The sequence below is a fragment of the Trachemys scripta genome, chromosome 1, assembly GCF_013100865.1.
Source record: "Trachemys scripta elegans isolate TJP31775 chromosome 1, CAS_Tse_1.0, whole genome shotgun sequence".
Classification (NCBI taxonomy): domain Eukaryota; kingdom Metazoa; phylum Chordata; order Testudines; family Emydidae; genus Trachemys; species Trachemys scripta.
The window spans coordinates 123,986,599-124,004,266 of record NC_048298.1 but is presented as its reverse complement, the minus strand read 5'-3'; positions in this window follow the sequence as shown (position 1 = coordinate 124,004,266).

The following is a 17,668-nucleotide window of genomic DNA, read 5'->3' as shown; positions in this document are numbered from 1 at the left end:
TCCCATACACACACTTCGACCTTTGGGTAGAAATTAATTAAGAAAATCCCTTATTGCTATAATTTATCTGCCTTGAGTTATAAATTCACTCTTCCATGTGATACAAGCAAAGAAGCAGCACTTTGACAGTCATAAACCAAAAGCAAGGTTGTTTACAGCAAGACAGACTCAATTCAGGCCAATGTAATGGTAAAAATTAAACATTTGTCCCTTTCCAATATGCTCCTTTTCCAGTAAATGACAAAGTGACCCTGGGAAGTTGTTTTAATTGAGGAAATGCAGAAGAAGCAATGAGGGGTAGGGAGGGAGGGAGGATGTGTGTGTGTGTGTGAGTGAGAGAGAATTTTCTTCTCCCCATCATCGTTTTGGTGACTTGCCATGGAAGACTGCCATTTGACCTGGAATGGAAGTGTGTGATGGCTGGTTGTCATGTAATTATCAAACCATATTATGTCATGCAAGCACATTTGTAATTTATACTCTGTCTAATCACATCTGTTCCTGCTTCTTGTCATAGAAAGTGACAAAAGATCCAGGTGGCTTTACCAAGCATAGGTTGATTTATTCAATATGATATTAATATTGTAGTATTTTCTTCACTATAGTTTAAAGCTTCCTGCTTTAAGATAGTAGATATAGTAATATGAGAAAAAACGAAATGTAATATAGACATGAGAGTGCACTCACTACTGCCTCCATGATATATATTGCCCAGGCAATAAATCCTGACATACATGAATTTTCTTTGTGCACGTATGTCCTGCAATCCTTTGTGACGTATGTCAAAGGTCACATTTACTTGTGTGTCTGAGGCAGAATAAAAAGGGTTTAAAAATTAGCTTTGGTGTTTTATAATCCATGTCTTTTACTATTAAACACAAATGTCAGCAACTCAATCATCATATATAAGGTCCAATCCTGCTCCCCTTACAGTTAGTGGGAGTTTACCCATTGACTTAAAGGGGGCTTGGATCAGAGCCAAAAGGCTTATCTACATTCACAGTTGCACCAATGTAGCTTAAAGATTTAGATTTTAAATTGATTTAGTTAAACTGGTGAAAAATGCTGTATGGACACACACATATACAGGCTTACTTTGGTTTATCTTAGGTCAATTGAGCTAATTACCTTAAACCTAAAAAAGGCCACTGTTATTCAGAATAAATGTCCACATAGGGAGTTATAGCAAACTATAGTGGTATAACTATAGCCGTACAGTAATATTGGTAAATTTCCTGTGTAGACAAGACCTTAGGAACAGATTTAAGCAAAGCTGAAATAAGCCACTCAAACCAAAATACAGTAGAACCTCAGAGTTACGAACATCAGAGTTATAAACTGACCAGTAAACCACACACCTCATTTGGAACTGGAAGTACACAATCAAGCAGCCACAGAGACAAAAGACAACAACAAAGCAAATACAGTACAGTACTGTGTTAAACATAAGCTACTAAAAAAAATGAAGGGAAAGAAGCACTTTTCTTCTGTAAAGTTTCAAAGTTGCATTAAGTCAATCTTCAGTTGTAAATTTTTGAAAGAACAAGCATAAACTTTTGTTCAGAACATTTCAGAGTTATGAACAACCTCCATTCCTGGGGCATTCGTAACTCTGAGGTTCTACTGTAAATGTATCCACACAGGGATTTCCACTGCTTTAACTAAAACAGTTTAGTTAAACCAATGCAAGTGTGTGTGCAAACATAATATATAATATACATAAAACTGTCATGGTCCAGCAAGCTAAAGGCACTAGTCTGTACATGAGAACCTGTAGTTTTGTTTCTCAGAGTAGTGATTATGTATTGTAACTACAGTAATTATTAGCAAATTCTAGGATATCACAAGACTAATTTTAGTACAGAGAACTTGATTCTCTCAGCAGCTGTCCACTGAGGGGGGAAGGGGGGGGGAGACAATGGAAAGGGATGAGATTCAAACTACCTTGGAACCTGGTTCATCTTCAAGGAAGGAGGAATTCGTTAAGTGAGTGACTATAGTCTGCTATAGCTGTTTAATTCCAAACCAGATAAATGCCAATGGTCTGTAACATTAGCAGAAAATCAGCTTGAGAATGGGGCTATATAACTAACATCTTCAGGTATATGGCTCAGGACAGTAGGCCCTCAGGAACAAAAAGCCAAGCACATGAGAAACAGAAGTCTATAATTTTAACAATGTCTGTTTGACCTTTAGTGATTAATATTCAAAAGAGACAGAAGCTCCAAGCTCAGTGCAAAAATGCCTAAGCATCAGCAAACCTAATTTATGTGCACAATTACAATAGCACATGTAAATTATATAGTAGTATGTGCACAAGTGACCATCTAACTTGCCAATTTATACACACAAAATGCCCAGTTTGTACATAGTCACTGTAGTTACACATGTATTTGGTATCATGGCCCTAGCTTCTGCCTGCCCTTTCAAAAAGTAGGGACAGGATTTTCAAAACTGGGTTCCTAAACTTAGATAACTAAAATCAAGATGTAGGAACCTATCTTTAGCCATCCAGTAGTGAAAGCCTTGGTCCAGACTCTTAAAGTGCATTCCAACATTGCTCAGGCTATTGCTTTCTCTGCTTGTGTCTTTAACAGAACAAGGGATGAGGCCTCTAAAAGCAATATTTTAAAACTAAATACAAAAGTTAAAAACAAACAGTACTGGATAAGGAACATCTAGCTTGACTGCAGCTTCTGTTATAATACTTGAAGATTAGTGTGACAGACCCAGACCAGTGTGGTACAGGAGTCTGGTAGAGGGCAAATATACTGGTCAGTGGATGAGTAGTTTTCTGTTCCCTGAATGACCAGAGCAGGGGCTGCACTAGAGTAATCAGGAACCTTCTAGAACCAGTTAAGGCAGGCAGGCTAATTAGGACACCTGGAGCCAATTAAGAAGAAGCTGCTAGAATCAATTAAGGCAGGCTAATCAGGGCACCTGGGTTTTAAAAGGAGCTGGGAGCAAGAGGTGCAAGAAGCTGAGAGTGAGAGAGTGTACTGCTGGAGGACTGAGGAACACAAGTATTATCAGACACCAGGAGGAAAGTCCTGTGGTGAGAATAAGGAAGGTGTTTGGAGGAGGCCATGGGGAAGTAGCCCAGGGAGTTGTAGCTGTCATGCAGTAGTTACAGGAGGCACTATAGACAGCTGTAGTCCACAGGGTCCTGGGCTGGAACCCGGAGTAGAGGGCGGGCTTGGGTTCCCCCCAAACCTCCCAATTGACCTGGACTTTGGGTTCTTCCAGAGAGGAAGGTCTCTGGGCTGTTCCCCAACCCACATGGTGAATCTCTGAGGCAGGAAAATCCACCAATAAGCGCAGGACCCACCAAGATAGAGGAATTTTGTCACATTAGTGAATATGCTTTAAGTACTTTGAAGCTTCAAAAATATTCATAAATATTAGTGCTATTAGTTACCAACACAAAGAAGCCCAATACTACAGTTGATTATCAGGGACATTGACAAAATTTGTCAAGACCCCTGCTTCTCTGTCTCGCTGAAGCAGATAAACATATCAGTTTGTCCCCAGCTGACTTTTAGCTTCTGTAAAGCAAACTCAAAAACTCACCAACTGGACTGAATTAGTACAATTGTTCAGGAGCTAGATGCTTGATCTGTTTAGTGGCCTGATGATTTATTTTGCCATCAGTATCACTGCATGTCTTTGTTTTCGGTCATCCTTTTCTCATATAAATAGCACTTTTGTCTACCATCTAGCATCAGACAGACCATGTGATGCTGAGGACTAGTTTACTGCACTCATAACCTTCTCCTCTACAGCGACTTCATACTAACAATAGTGTGTTGTTTGTCTGATATAGTTGATACAAAGTGACTATAGCATAGTGCTTGTTTTTGTTTCTTCAGATACAGAAGACTTGGTTTCCATGTTTATTATTTTGAATCACTAAAAAAAGTCAGTATAATTCATTAGTATAAACAGTTTTCTTTAACACAATTTAGCTAGTCAACTGAAATTCTTTATGGGATAAGATGTGTTGAGGTTTTTAATAAAATTGTTGATTCTGATGCCTTAACATTTTTTTCAGTCTGACTGCCAAACTGGAAAGTATTTTTGTATTTACAAGTCACAGGTGCTGCAGGTTTCATGGAATTAGATATCACTACATGTCTTCTGTTCCACCTCCCAGTTTTATCCCACCTCTTCCAGCTCTATTCTTCTTTCATGTTCTCCCTCCCCCTTTTCTATTCCCCTCTGCCAAAGCTGTTATCAGTGTCAGGGATTAAGGCATGCAACTGAACCTCAGACCAGCTAGCTCCCTCTCCCTTGCAACTGAATCACAGTTGGCTCACAGCTGAAGCACCTGATTGGCCAGACTGCCTGACTAGCTGGAGGAACCCACAGGCATGCTCTCTTAAGCACAAGCAGCACGATTAGGCCAACAGCTGCTCAAGCTATTCACTCATAGCTTCACCTACTTGTTCCCAGCTCTGTTCCAGCCTCAGACAGTCCTGCTCCTGCCTTACCTCACTCCAGGTAACCTGGCTCTGACCCTTGGCTCCAATTCCTGACTTCTCACTCTGACTCTTGGCTCTGGCCTCCAACTCTTATCTTGGGTTCCTATTCATGGCTACCAACTCCTGCTCTAACCGCTAGGTCTGACTTCTGCTCCAGTCAGTAGGCAAAGCATGACCACCCATGTCCTGGTCTCTGACAGTTTGAGAGTCCCCAACCAAAAAGGGGTAGTAGCTTCTTCTACAATAGATCCTATGAAAGCTAACATCTCCTTGTTGGGGTTGGTAAATGTCCTGCTGAATTTACAAACTCAGATTAGCACTCTACAGGTACAGAACTCTTATTTACAGACTCAAGCCATGCCCCAGGTCCATACAAAATCACCTGATTGGCCAGACTACGTGGAGGAACCTGGCCTCTGACCCTGGCATCCTATTCCTGGTTACTGACTCTGGCTCCAACCACTCATCCTGACATCTGCTCCAGACACTAGGCATCACCTCTCCCATCCTGATCTCTGACAATCAGCTGAAGAATGATTCTTCTCTTCCTCCTCCACATGCAGATTGATCACAAGCTCAAGTGGCAGGCCGACTCCTCCCAATGGATGTAGTTGGCTGTAGCCAGAATTCTTCATTCCACTCCTCGGGGTTGGTATTTTTTTTTTGTTTTTGTTTTTCGAGCTGCCATCTCTCTGACCGGCAATGAGCAGGGCTAGAAAAGCTGCTTCTAGTGTGAAATAAGGGGAAAGTTATACTAGAGGGCAGCTGTGACAGAAATGGAGGAGGAAAAAGCTGGAGCTGTAGAGAGAGACTGCTGCTTGCACAGCACTGCATCTGGTGTTCAGTGCCCATAAAAACTGTGGATCACAAGAAATGCATTGGAGGGAAGGGAAGAGAAGAGAGGGGTAGTGCATGCAACCCAGATGTTGTAAACCTGTGATGTACAGCTGTGAACAGTATATCCAGTATCACTGTGAACACTTTTTTTTTTTTTTTTAAGGGTCCAATTTAGAGGCATTGGTGGTGAGCTTACTACGCAGAATAAAAGCTGATTGGAAGCACACAAGGATGTTGTCTATTAAAAGCAGGAGCTGACTTTTGAAAGATCAAATGAAGAAGCAAGTTGGATTTTATTAAATTAATCTGTAAATTAGCAAGACCACTTTTCAGACTTTTACAATTTACTTCTCCATAGCTAAATATTCTCCCCAGATGCGATGGGGTCACATGACAGCTGGTGCTTATGAGAAGTTTGGTCAAAGCTTCCAGAAGTTTCTTGTTCCCCCACAATCACTTAAACACTTATTACAAGACTCCAGAAGGGGTGTTCTACTGCATGTAGCTAACAGCACTTTATTCCCTTCCTCATTTCCACTAACCTGTCATATTAATTACTCCAAATTTAACATTAAAGTCTTTAAAATGTTAAGTTCACATTGGTTTCCTTCTGTTGGATTTAAATCATTCCCCCTTAACCCACATACATACATTTTAAACACTGATAGTTTTATATCATGTCTGTATATATGTAGGTCTTACATATACTCACATATTGAATAAAACACTGCACTGTAATGCATACGATCAAGGCAGGAGAGTTGTGTGGGCAACCTTAATTTTCACATTTCTTTTTTTCACATTAACTTTTGAATGTTTCACTTTGCAACCTTAACATTTTTTAGAATAGGTTTTATTAAAAGTATTTTCATTATTTTATCCACCCCAGTTAATTTGTTTTAAAAACAAGAGTCACAAGGTGGGTGAAATAATATCTTATTAGACCAACTTCCACTGGTAAAATAGACATGCTTTTGAGTTTTTCCAGAGTAAATTTCACAGACATGAAGAAGTATTCCATGTAAGCCTAAAAGCTTGTCCCTCTCACCAAGGGTTACCATACGTCCGGTTTTTCCCAGACATGTCCGGCTTTTTGGTAATCAAACCCCCGTCCGTGGGGAATTGCCAAAAAGCCAAACATGTCCGGGAAAATGCCGGCCGGGCATTTCCCCTCCCGGGCTCTGGCAGCGCAGGGTCCAGAGGCATGGGGGCTGCCCGAAGCCGGTAGTGCTCAGGCAGCCCAGCTCTTAAACAGAGCCAAAGAGTCAGGGGAGGAGCAGATTCTGCAGCCGCGGTGGCTCTGCTCCTCCCCTGACTCTTCGGCTCTGTTTAAGAGCCAAGCGCTACGGGATTCAGGCAGCCCCCATGCCTCCGGACCCTGCGCCGCTGGAGCCCGGGAGGGGAAGTGCCCGGCCGGGGGCGCAGGGTCCGGCGGCATGGGGGCTGCCTGAAGCCCGAGCACTACCGGCTTCACGGTTTGCCGGGCAGCCTCCAGACCCTGTGCCCCCGGCTGGGCGCTTCCCCTCCCGGGCTCCAGATGCGCTGGGGAAGAGCCAGCCGGGGGCACAGAGTCTGGGGGCTGCCCGGCAAACCGTGAAGCCAGTAGCGCTCGGGCAGCCCTTTTCGCATGGCTGGGAGTGGGAGGGAGCGGGGTTGGGCCGGAGAAGGGGTGGGGAAATGGGCGGGGCCAGGGCCCCGTGGAGGGTCTTCTTTTTTTATTTGTTAAACATGGTAACCCTATCTCACCAACAGAAATCGGTCTAATACAAGATATTACCTCATCCACCTTCTCTCTCTAATATCTTGGGACCAATATGGCTACAACACTTTGTTTAAAAAAAAAAAACACCACCATTTACATGGTTTGGATCCTGGACACATGAGGAATTTCTAGCCTAGACAAAATCATATGGGGGCTCAGGGGCTTAGCCAGGTTCTAAGTGCAGGGGGAGCAAACATAAAAAGGCGCACCCCCCTCAGCTCCTCCTCTGGCCACGCCCCCCTTGGTTCCTCCTCCTGCCACTGCTGTACACCCCCACTCGGAGGGGCTCGGTCCGGGGGAGGGGGTCGGGCGCCTCCTCCTCCCCCACAGCGCCAGGGCGCCCAGCTCCTGGCGCTGAGTCCGGCGCGACCTAGGAGCCAGCTCCCCACGGGGAACGGAGTCTGTCCCCGTGGCTCAGGCAGGGAGCTTCCAGCTCGTCTCCTCCTGAGCTGGGAGCAAGTGCCGGGCTCGCCATCCCTCCTCCCCAGCAGGGGCTCAGGCAAAGCAGGCTGGCGGCTGCCCCCGGTGGAGCAGCAGGCGCATCCGCCGGGGTTCCGGAGAGCTCCTCATGGCGGAGGTGGGGCAGGAGAACCCCACGGCTCCGGCCGCGTTCCGGGAGCCGGGCGGCGGGGACGGGGGTTGCTGCGTGCCCCGGCTTGTAGCAGGTGTTCCTGCCCCACCCGGGGGGGGGGCGGCCGGGCTGGCTGACGGCCAGGGCAGATTCCTGCCTCCAGCCCTCTGCTGCGGGACTGCAGCAGCAGCAGCAGCAGCTTTCCCCCTGCCAAGCCGAGCCGCGCCGTTCAGGGACCCAGAGCTCCAGCAGCCGCTTTTGAAAAATATGCTGAGGGGAAGCAGCTGCTTCCCCTGCACCCCACTAGCTACACTACTGTGGGGGCTGTGACCTGACTTTTTCACTGGTGTGATCTTAAATTCATCTCCTCCAGTGGTCAAACATTGTCCATGTTGGTTAATTTTTGTGGCATGGTGCAAGGCTGATCTGTTTTTTTTTTCTTTTGCTCGAGTTGGTGAAGAGGATGTTTGGAGATTATACATTTTACTCTGTGGGACCCATATTTCTTATTGTTTGTTGTGAAAACAGCACGTGCTTCATTAAATATATATGCACCTTAAGATGAATAACTCGCAGCATTTTAGAACTCTAAAAAATGAGTTAAGTAATTTTTTTTAGGTAAAAGTTGCATGGATTTGGAAAGTTGCAGCTGTCCAAGTTGTTGCATGTGTCAGTTCAGATACACCTCTACCTCGATATAACGCTGTCTTCGGGAGCCAAAAAATCTTACCACGTTATATTGAAGTTGCTTTGATTCACTGGAGTGCGCAGCCCCGCCCCCCCGGAGCACTGCTTTACCGCGTTATATCCAAATTCGTGTTATATCGAGTCGCATTATATCGAGGTAGCGGTGTATTTAAAAGGAGACATATCGCTGATGCTTTAAGTAGTATCTTGATTGCAACTAGATGTCGTCACCAGTGCAGGCTCATAACTAGAGTATTGTGAGATGAGTTGTAGGCTACAATATCCCCAAATACAAGATTTGCATGCAGATGTTGTCTAAAGCTATTGAAGCTCTGGAAGATGCTCCAGTCACTCTTAGCTTTCTCTGAGTTTCATAACTCCAACATATCAGCACTCCAAGATAAATGTGAGTGAACCACTATGAGTCTGACTTGAACGTCAATATTGTTCTTCCTGTTCTGGCTCAATACGGTTACCCAAGAAGTTGGGTGACCTTATGCATATTAAATGAAATATTTAAGACTGGCTCCAGAAAAACTGCAAAAGTCACTCTAGTTTTACATTAATGCTGTATATTTACGCAAACAGCCCAAGAAATACCGCAGGAGTCCATTCACGCCCACAGGACATTCCTTGGAGATCTATCAGTATAGATAAATACTGATCATGGCTCTTATTTTCATGGCATTTTATTGGCCAGGCAATTTTTGTACTTTGACAGATAGATGCCAGAGAGTTTACACGTCCCCTATGCTATATGTTTTTGGTTTATTCCATTGGTATGGTCAAATTTTTCATCCACATCTGGATTTCTCTCACACAAGCTCAATTATATATTAGAAGTAGTGAAACTTTCTATGCATAAACTCTAGAATGTGAAGTGGAAAATATTTTCTTTCTGGCATCAAGAGCAATTTTTGGACATCTCTCCTTACCCCTCTATTCAATACACACAATGTCCTTACCTCTTTCAGAAGATTTCAAATTATTTCTTAGATTGTGAACTCTAAGATGAGGAACATGTCTTTGTAAGTGTTTATGGTGTACCTAGCTTAAAGGTATCTAAATCCTAATTGTGACCTCAAGAGCTAAAGTAATATAAATATCCTCTGCTCACCCTGGAACACACTTCTGATCCTATTTAAAAGAAAGGGTGGGGAACCAATAAGTTGCTACTAGTTCCTTCTACAAACCAAGCTAATGACTCACTCAATGGATCATTCATTTGGAAACTTTTTCTAAGGCATTCCATTAATTATACGGTGGCAGTCCAAATTCTACAATATCGAGTTTACTTCATGTTTCTTCCCTAGACCTCCTGCTTCTGAAGGAATGAGGTTATTTTGCATATATCACATGTAAAAATAGATTGTTAATTACCACTTTCTGATACTGAAGTGTCACTTTACAATAAAACCTTTCAGGGTAGTAGGCTTTAGAGTGACATACTTTAGCACTGAGCTAGAGCCAGTAGGCAAGAAAGCAGGGATTCAAAAACACCATTGGTTTTGGCAATTCAAATGGGAGTTCAGTCCATCTTTTAAGCAAATTTTAGGGGTTCAACCATATTCTGTGATAGGTTGGCACATAACTGCCTGTAATACCAACTTCAGTAATGAATGCAATTAATATTGATTAAAATATAACTGACTTAACTGAACACTTTTATAGTTAGTGGCTTTCTCTGATCAGAGAAATTACCTATGATTTGAACAAGAATTTTCTCCCTTCAAAGGAGATGTCTTGTATAATATTAATACAAATATAATAATATTCCTCATTACGTTTTTGAAAATTAAACAGTCCAACCTTATACCAGAAATTACTTAAATCCACATCATGGGGTAACAGGAATAGTTCCTTCCTTAGGAAACAACACAAGGGATTCCCAGACCTGACAAAACAGATATGATATTCATCATTTACTTAAATAACTGATTTTTCATTGCAATGCATTATTTGCAGACACTAAAAAAAAGTACTCTGAAGTGACACGTTCAGTTGAGGACTTCAGGTCTCTGTGCAAAACTTGTTGGGACTGGCTCAGTGAGGAAGAAGCAAATTCACAGTCCTTAATAAACTAGATATGAAACTGATTTCCTGGTTATATTTAATATTACTGTACATATAGTAAGTCTAAAAAAGTGGGTGGGTAAAAGAATTTACCTTAATACACTGTATTAACACTGTGTAATTTAGTTGTCTGCATAATGAACAACCTGTTTTTCAAAAGACAAGATGTCTTTGAACCGGTTTTCCCTTGTTTTGAGAATGATGAAAATCTATCACGTTATGATTCTGATGTACCCATCTTTACATTAACAAAAAGTCACTTGAAAACTGTGCTTGGATAAAAATATCTATAATTTTATTTAAAAAAAACCAGCAACCACTTGCAGATACTATAATACCATACCCTTTACAGTTAACCTACATTACTCCGTACATTTTTCCTGACATGGTGAAATGTCTTGGAATTACTATTAGTATGACCTCTGCTCAAACTCCTTTTTATCATGTTTGCTGGTTATTTATTTTTTCCCCTTTCAATCAGCTTGGACAATGTACCTAGACTGGTCTGTTTTTAGTTAGTAAGTTTCAACTTCCTGTTCTCAAGCACTATGGACCACAGACACTGCAGGGGAATGTTTATTTCTACAGATTTATTTCCATCAAAAATTCAATTAAAATGGTCTTTTTTAAATTTACAGAGCCCTTCGAACAGCACACTGTCTCAAATTTCATTCCCAAACTGAACATGACAATGTCACTTAATTGTGATTTTTTCCCCCATAAAATGTACATTGTGTGAAGAAATCTTAGTGTTGTATGAACTTAATCTATATATTTTTAATAATCAGTTCGTCCCTGTAAATCTCAATGTTTTTATCGCATGTATGGAACAACATAGGGCAAAATTACTTCTTTAGTTTACTAGGCTAAATACTGGTGACCATTCATTGAAATTTAAGGTTTTTTTGCTTTATGTTTTGAAACTGTTCTCAAGACCTACTGGAACACTCTCTTCCCCAACACTGGCCTTTTTTCTCTTTCCAAATTGGCCTACTTGACAAATGGATCACTCCCCATGCACTGGCCAGAAGCACTGATTGGGGACCCAAAGAGGCTCAATAGCTGCCTCTTCACCACTTCCCCTATATGCCCCCTGCACTGCGTCTATATGGAATAACTGACCCCCTAATATTTCATCAGTGCAAAATATTTCATTAAATAATTGTGTTGAAGCAAAAGCATAATACGTGATGGGCCAAAATCTGAAAACCTTACTCAGTTTTTATGCTCCATGCTGGACTATAGTGGGTTGAATAAAATGATCTAGCGAACTGCCCATCCCTGACATACTTGCTTAAAAGTGGTCAGGCCATTGACTGGGTGGAGCCCCTGGCTTCCTGACCTATGGAATAAAACTGGTCAGAAGATTATGGATTGTATTTTTTAAAAAACTACAGAAAAAATGTTTCTGATTCTTCCCCTCAAGTAACTCTAGTATTAGAGGGTAATTCAGCCCTACAAATCAAAGGCAAACTGATAGTAGGCAATAGATAGATAAAGCTATTCTCCATTACATTTAATTCACAATTATATTTTTAAGATGTGAGGTGGTGCTGCAAAAATATGGTCTCCAAACCAAATCACTTAGTATCTACAGATTAGACATTTATTAATCAGTCAATTTGGCCCCAATGCAACCACCACAGAAGCTCTAGATTTGTTAACATCTAACAAAAATTGGGCAGCATACTAGGTTCAGGAGACTGCTGATTCCTACTGCCATCATAATTACTAAAGTATACTACAACACTGGAAAATCACCTATATCTCAAAGAGAAAAAATTGGGATACCTCTTCAAAGAGTATGGTATGAAAGACAAAAACTCCACACATTTGATTAAGTTTGCTCTTTACTTTCTGAGTGGTTTGATTAACAGATAACTATACAAAGATGACACTCTAGGGAGCTCTATTGATAGGCTTGGTAACACAGTGCTACAAGACAGTCTACTCCTGGGGGAATTCTGTGTCAAAAAATTAAAAATTCTGCATAATTTTGTCAAAATAACACAATATAATCATGCCAGTTTCAATTATTTTCGTAATTTATTTCAAAATATCTGTCAGCAATATGTCTGTAACAATGCAGACCAAAAAAAATATTCTGGTAATTTTTTTTTGACAAATAGATTCCTTACTAGGCATATTAATACAGAACGTTGAGTAATTCATTTAAATTACAATATAGAATTGTATTTCCTGCACCGGTTAGAAGCAATGCAAATGCTTGGGAGTGTTAGGGGTAACGGAGGAGGTGAGGGCAAGGGAAGGACCCTGGAGTGAACCTGGAGAGTTGTTGGGTGTGGGTGGGAGAAATATGGACCATTTTTTTCATGGAGGGGGAGCAGGATTGTTAGGGAGTTGGAGAGCCTCTCCCATGCAGACCTTGGCTGATCCCAAACCTCTCCCATTCAGTCAGGCACATCTGCCCCTGTCCCCGCAATCCTGATCCCGATGGGTCCCTGCAGCTCCCCTCCCCCATTCCCATGTGGCCATGCATCCCCACTCCCATTTAGTCCCTGGCTCAACACTGTCACCCCACTACCTCCTGAGCCCATGCCCCAATCTATTTTCCCCTACTAGTCATTCTGAACCCCAGTTGCTCCGCAGCCAGGTGCTGTGATAAACTTCTACTCCTGGGGTAATTCTGTGCCACTGCACACACACAGAATCCCCCCTCCCCAAAATATATTCTATCCCAGAAGTGCTGCAGTTCGTCTTTTGCCCACCAGAGGTCACTGTGGCACCAGAACAGCCTGCCGCATTCATGCTGTTGGCTGTTCTGGTGCCACCGTGGCCTCTGATGGGTGAAAGGTAGAATTGCAGCACTTCTGGGGCAGAATGTATTTTCTGTGGAAAAAATAAAATTCTGCAGGACACATGAATTCTGCGCATGCACAGTGGTGCAGAATCCCCCCAGGAGTAAAGACAATGAGAGAATGACATCATTACTGTATGATGACAATCTTCTGACTCTGCATGGTATTTTTCTCTAGAATATGCTGTTCCCAGTCAGCTTTCTCTAATTTTCTCTGAATAATTTTGACAACAAAGCAGTGAATAAATGTAAAATTATTGAATATTTGATGCAATGAATATAGCCTGATGTTGTCTAATGATTTCTTTGTGCTCTCCCTATATGTTGTATCTTGCCTTATACTTAAACGGAAGCTTTTCGGGGCAGGAATCCTCTTTTTGTTCTGTGTTTGTACAGCACCTAGCACAATGGGGTCCTGGTGCATGACTAGGGCTTATAGGGGCTACCACAGTAAAAATACTACTACTAATAAAATTCCTTACCGCATGTATTTCTTATTTTAATAATTTTAAATGTTCATTTTTCTTCACACAATAAAACCTGTGACTTAAAAAAAACCAACAATAATTGAATAAGACTTTTCTAATGCAAGAAATGAAATTACACTGGGCCTGATTTTCAGAGATACTGAGCATCCACAATTCTAGTGGGAACAGCACCTATGAAGATCAGTCTCACCATATTTAATAAATAATTACATTAACAAATAGAAAAAATATGCTATGTACAAGATGTATCTATTTAAACCCACTACATTAAAAAAAAGTTTCCAGTAAAATGAGTTTCCCTTAAAATGAAGCAAATTAAGCAAGCAACAACTAAGGCTAAATTGGTTCCTTCTCTCCAACTCATTGTCCTCAATAAGTGGATTTAAGAAAACAGAAAGCTAACCCTAATCGTTTCTTGTTTAACTTGCTAAATTTAAATGGATAACTTTTCTAATGTGGCTGTTTTAATAGATATCACATCTTTTTATGGGTGAACTGTTTTTTATTTATTTTTATGGGGAGAGGGTTGGTTTTTGTTGTTGTTTCCTAACTTGGCTCTTTGTACATGAGAAATGTTTTTGTTCAGCTAGAATGTAGTCAACATGGATGCAATTAAATAATTACATCGAGAGCTGCTGTTCTATTTTGAAACAGAAAGTTAAAAAGATCCAGTGACATGACTTTGTCCTTAGAAAATTGCAATGTTATTTCTAAAATGGAAAAAAAAAATCCCAAATGTACTTGGCTCTTAATTTTCACCATTACAGAGGTGCCAGATGCAGTTCCATAATTAAGGTTGATTTGAATTTTGCCTTAAAGCAGGGATTCAACTGCTTTGGTATGTACTAAAAGCACAGTGTATATTCCCCAAAATTACAGCACTTTTTCCTGAGTATTTACAAGTAAATCCATTAATTAGTTTATGATCTAAAAGTAATATAAAAATGGGTCCTTTTAAAAATTTAGTACCAGGTGTCAGTCCTTCCTTTGCCCGAGTGATTCAGCAGAATGATACAGACTCTTCAGGCTTCCTAAAACTCACTGAAATCTTGTACATAGGTACATTTAAATCATGTTAGAATTAATAGTCTTTTTTGCCATTATGCTTTATAATTGAAAGTTTCTGCTTCAGCAGAGGCTGAAGCTATTCAGATAATTCTATTAAACTGCCCTCCTTCCAAAATGGCTATCATCTCCTATGGTTCCCAGGGGGATTGAGGACACCCCGTCTCCATTTTTCACAATGGGACTCAGGACAGAGGGTCTCCTTAGCAAGGATGGCTCCTGCCTCCATTCACTTGCTCCTCACAGTGTTCCACACCACCACCTGATAGCACTAGGAGCTATTTGCTACCCTGAGGGTAGCTTGGATTCACTTCCATTGAGAACAATGAGACACAGTGGCTCTTTTGAAAGCAAACATCTCATTGCCAGTAAGGACAACAGAAGATGGCAAACATTTAGAAAGAAAGCAATTCTTTATAAGTTTCTCTGAAAATGCACCAGCCTTTGCTGACAGATAAACTTCTTGTTATGAAAAACAAAGACAAAAATGATCATTAATCCTAATTCTCCTCCCCCCTCCAAAAAAAAAGAGTTACCCAGTGAATCAGATCTACCCAGCAGTCAGGGGAAACTAAACATGTGCACATGCAGGAGAATGTGGGATGGAGAAGGATGGAGAAAATTTGGGTGTGTTTTGTGCATGCAGAGCAATTTGGGGTGCAAACAGAAGGGATACTGAGGAACATGTGCACAGGCAAGCAGGGAGCAAAGAAGAGTGACAGACTGAGGAGCACATGTGCAGGGGAACATATGGTGAAGAAGGAAGAAATGTGTTTCCATGGGAAAGCAAAGTTCAAGAGGGAGATGAGGCTGTTTGAGTGCCCTCACCCATCATTTCCGTATCTTAACATGTTTGGTTTCTTTCCAGTTTAACTTCAATTTTGAATTTTCTTAGTTTGCAATGCTTGTTTTTAGGATATTTAACTCCATTTTAATGTAGATTTTGTTTGGGAACATACATTGTGATAGTCAACTGTTAAATAACTCACTTCAGGGGAAATTATTTCTTAAAACATAGTGTTTGGCCTGAAGGAATGTTGAGGTATTGCTGTCATGTCTGTAGACTATTTCCAGGGAGAGCGCAAAGGAATAGCTCTATTGTTCTTTCTTGGAGAGAACCCATAGGGTACTATTGGGCAATAGCTCTTTTGTCTAGAAAATTCTTATGCTGGGTAATGCAGAGTTGTAGTCTGTCACGCTCTCCTGTGCAATGTGTATGAGAGAGTCATCTTGGTATCTTCGCCAAATATCAATCTGAATAATCATCTAGCAAAACTTTCCCCCCGCAATTTCAGTTGCATTCTGTATTCTTCACTTCCTGTCCTAGATTGTTGTGCAGTTTGGCTATGTGACCTTAAACAACTGCTGCACTCTACTCTAGATTGACTATATTTCAGTGGTGGGTGAAAGTAATCATGTATTTAAATATAACTGAGAATACAAATGATATACTATAACTATCTAAAGTTTATGACTTTTTAAAATGTTTTGGGATCTTCCTGAGTGAAAGACTCTCTAAAAGTTATTCTTCATCAATATCACATGCTCTATGATATGATATGTTATCATATGTAACTGTCTGTTTTTTTCAACAAGTTTGATTTAAGAATAGTAAAAAATATTTTAAAAACAGTCATTGTAGCCAGATTAACATTACTGGAAAAAGTCATAAATGTTTCAAAAATCCTGCTGTTAGAATCCACAATAGAGTTCATAACCTACCTATATTTTCTACATAATTTAAAGAAAAAAAATCAAGTGACTCACTCTCTTTGGAATACTGAACTCCTACCCAACTTTGCTCTGCAAATTTATAAAAAGCCTATAAGAAAAGGTTGATTGCTTCCTGGATTATAACTCTGCAAACCTGTTGGAAATGTGAAAACTTTGCCAAAGCAAAAGAACTCAACTGAAGATTCAGATTTAAAACTGTTGCACTAAATACATCCTGCCAGAATTTTTGTTGTATGGAGTAGACAATCATATAGTTAGATGTTCAGAAGTTGTTAAAGTTTGTACAAGGTAGAAAGACTATGGCACAAATAGAACAGGAAATACTGAGCCAATTTCTGCAGTCAGTTACCCTCCGCTTAATGGTATTACTCTGTATTTACCCCCAGAGTAATAGAACAGAAAACAGCTCATTGCCTATAATGGAACTGGACTGATTATTCAACAGTATTTTCATGCACACATACTCATTAAATTGCTGATATTTTCTCTCTCTCATACTGTCATATATTGTTTCTCTAGATCAGTGACAAGTTAAACTGAAAAAAATCTGAACTTATGTTTCCACAAGGACACATTTTATATTTTTGTTTGCTTCTTTTTAGTGTTCTAATAAGTCAGTGCCTTAATACTGGAGAGAAGGAGTCTAGGAAATAAATGGTCCTATATACACTTTTAACATCATATTTACACTAAGAAAAAGTGTATTTTTGACATGTTATATATATAGAGAGAGATATACCTATCTCATAGAGCTGGAAGGGACACTGAAAGTCCAGCCCCCTGCCTTCATTAGCAGGACCAAGTACTGATTTTGCTCCAGAGCCTTAAGTGGCCCCCGTCAAGCAGTGAACTCACAACCCTGGGTTTAGCAGGCCAATACTCAAACCACTGAGCTATCCCTTGCTGTGCTAAAATCCTAGTATAGGCAAGACAGTTGTCGTTTTAACATGTGTTAGCTGATTGAGGTAAACACTAAGTTCCCTACCTAGGGTTCATCTTAAACAGCTAACATGTTAAAACAACTTGCCCTGTCTACACTAGGTTTAAAACATGTCAGTAGAGCCCTGAAAAAGTTTGCGGATCACAAATCAAATACACACATTGTGTATATGCGCAGGGCTCTACGTGTCAGCTAACAAGACTTGAATGGAT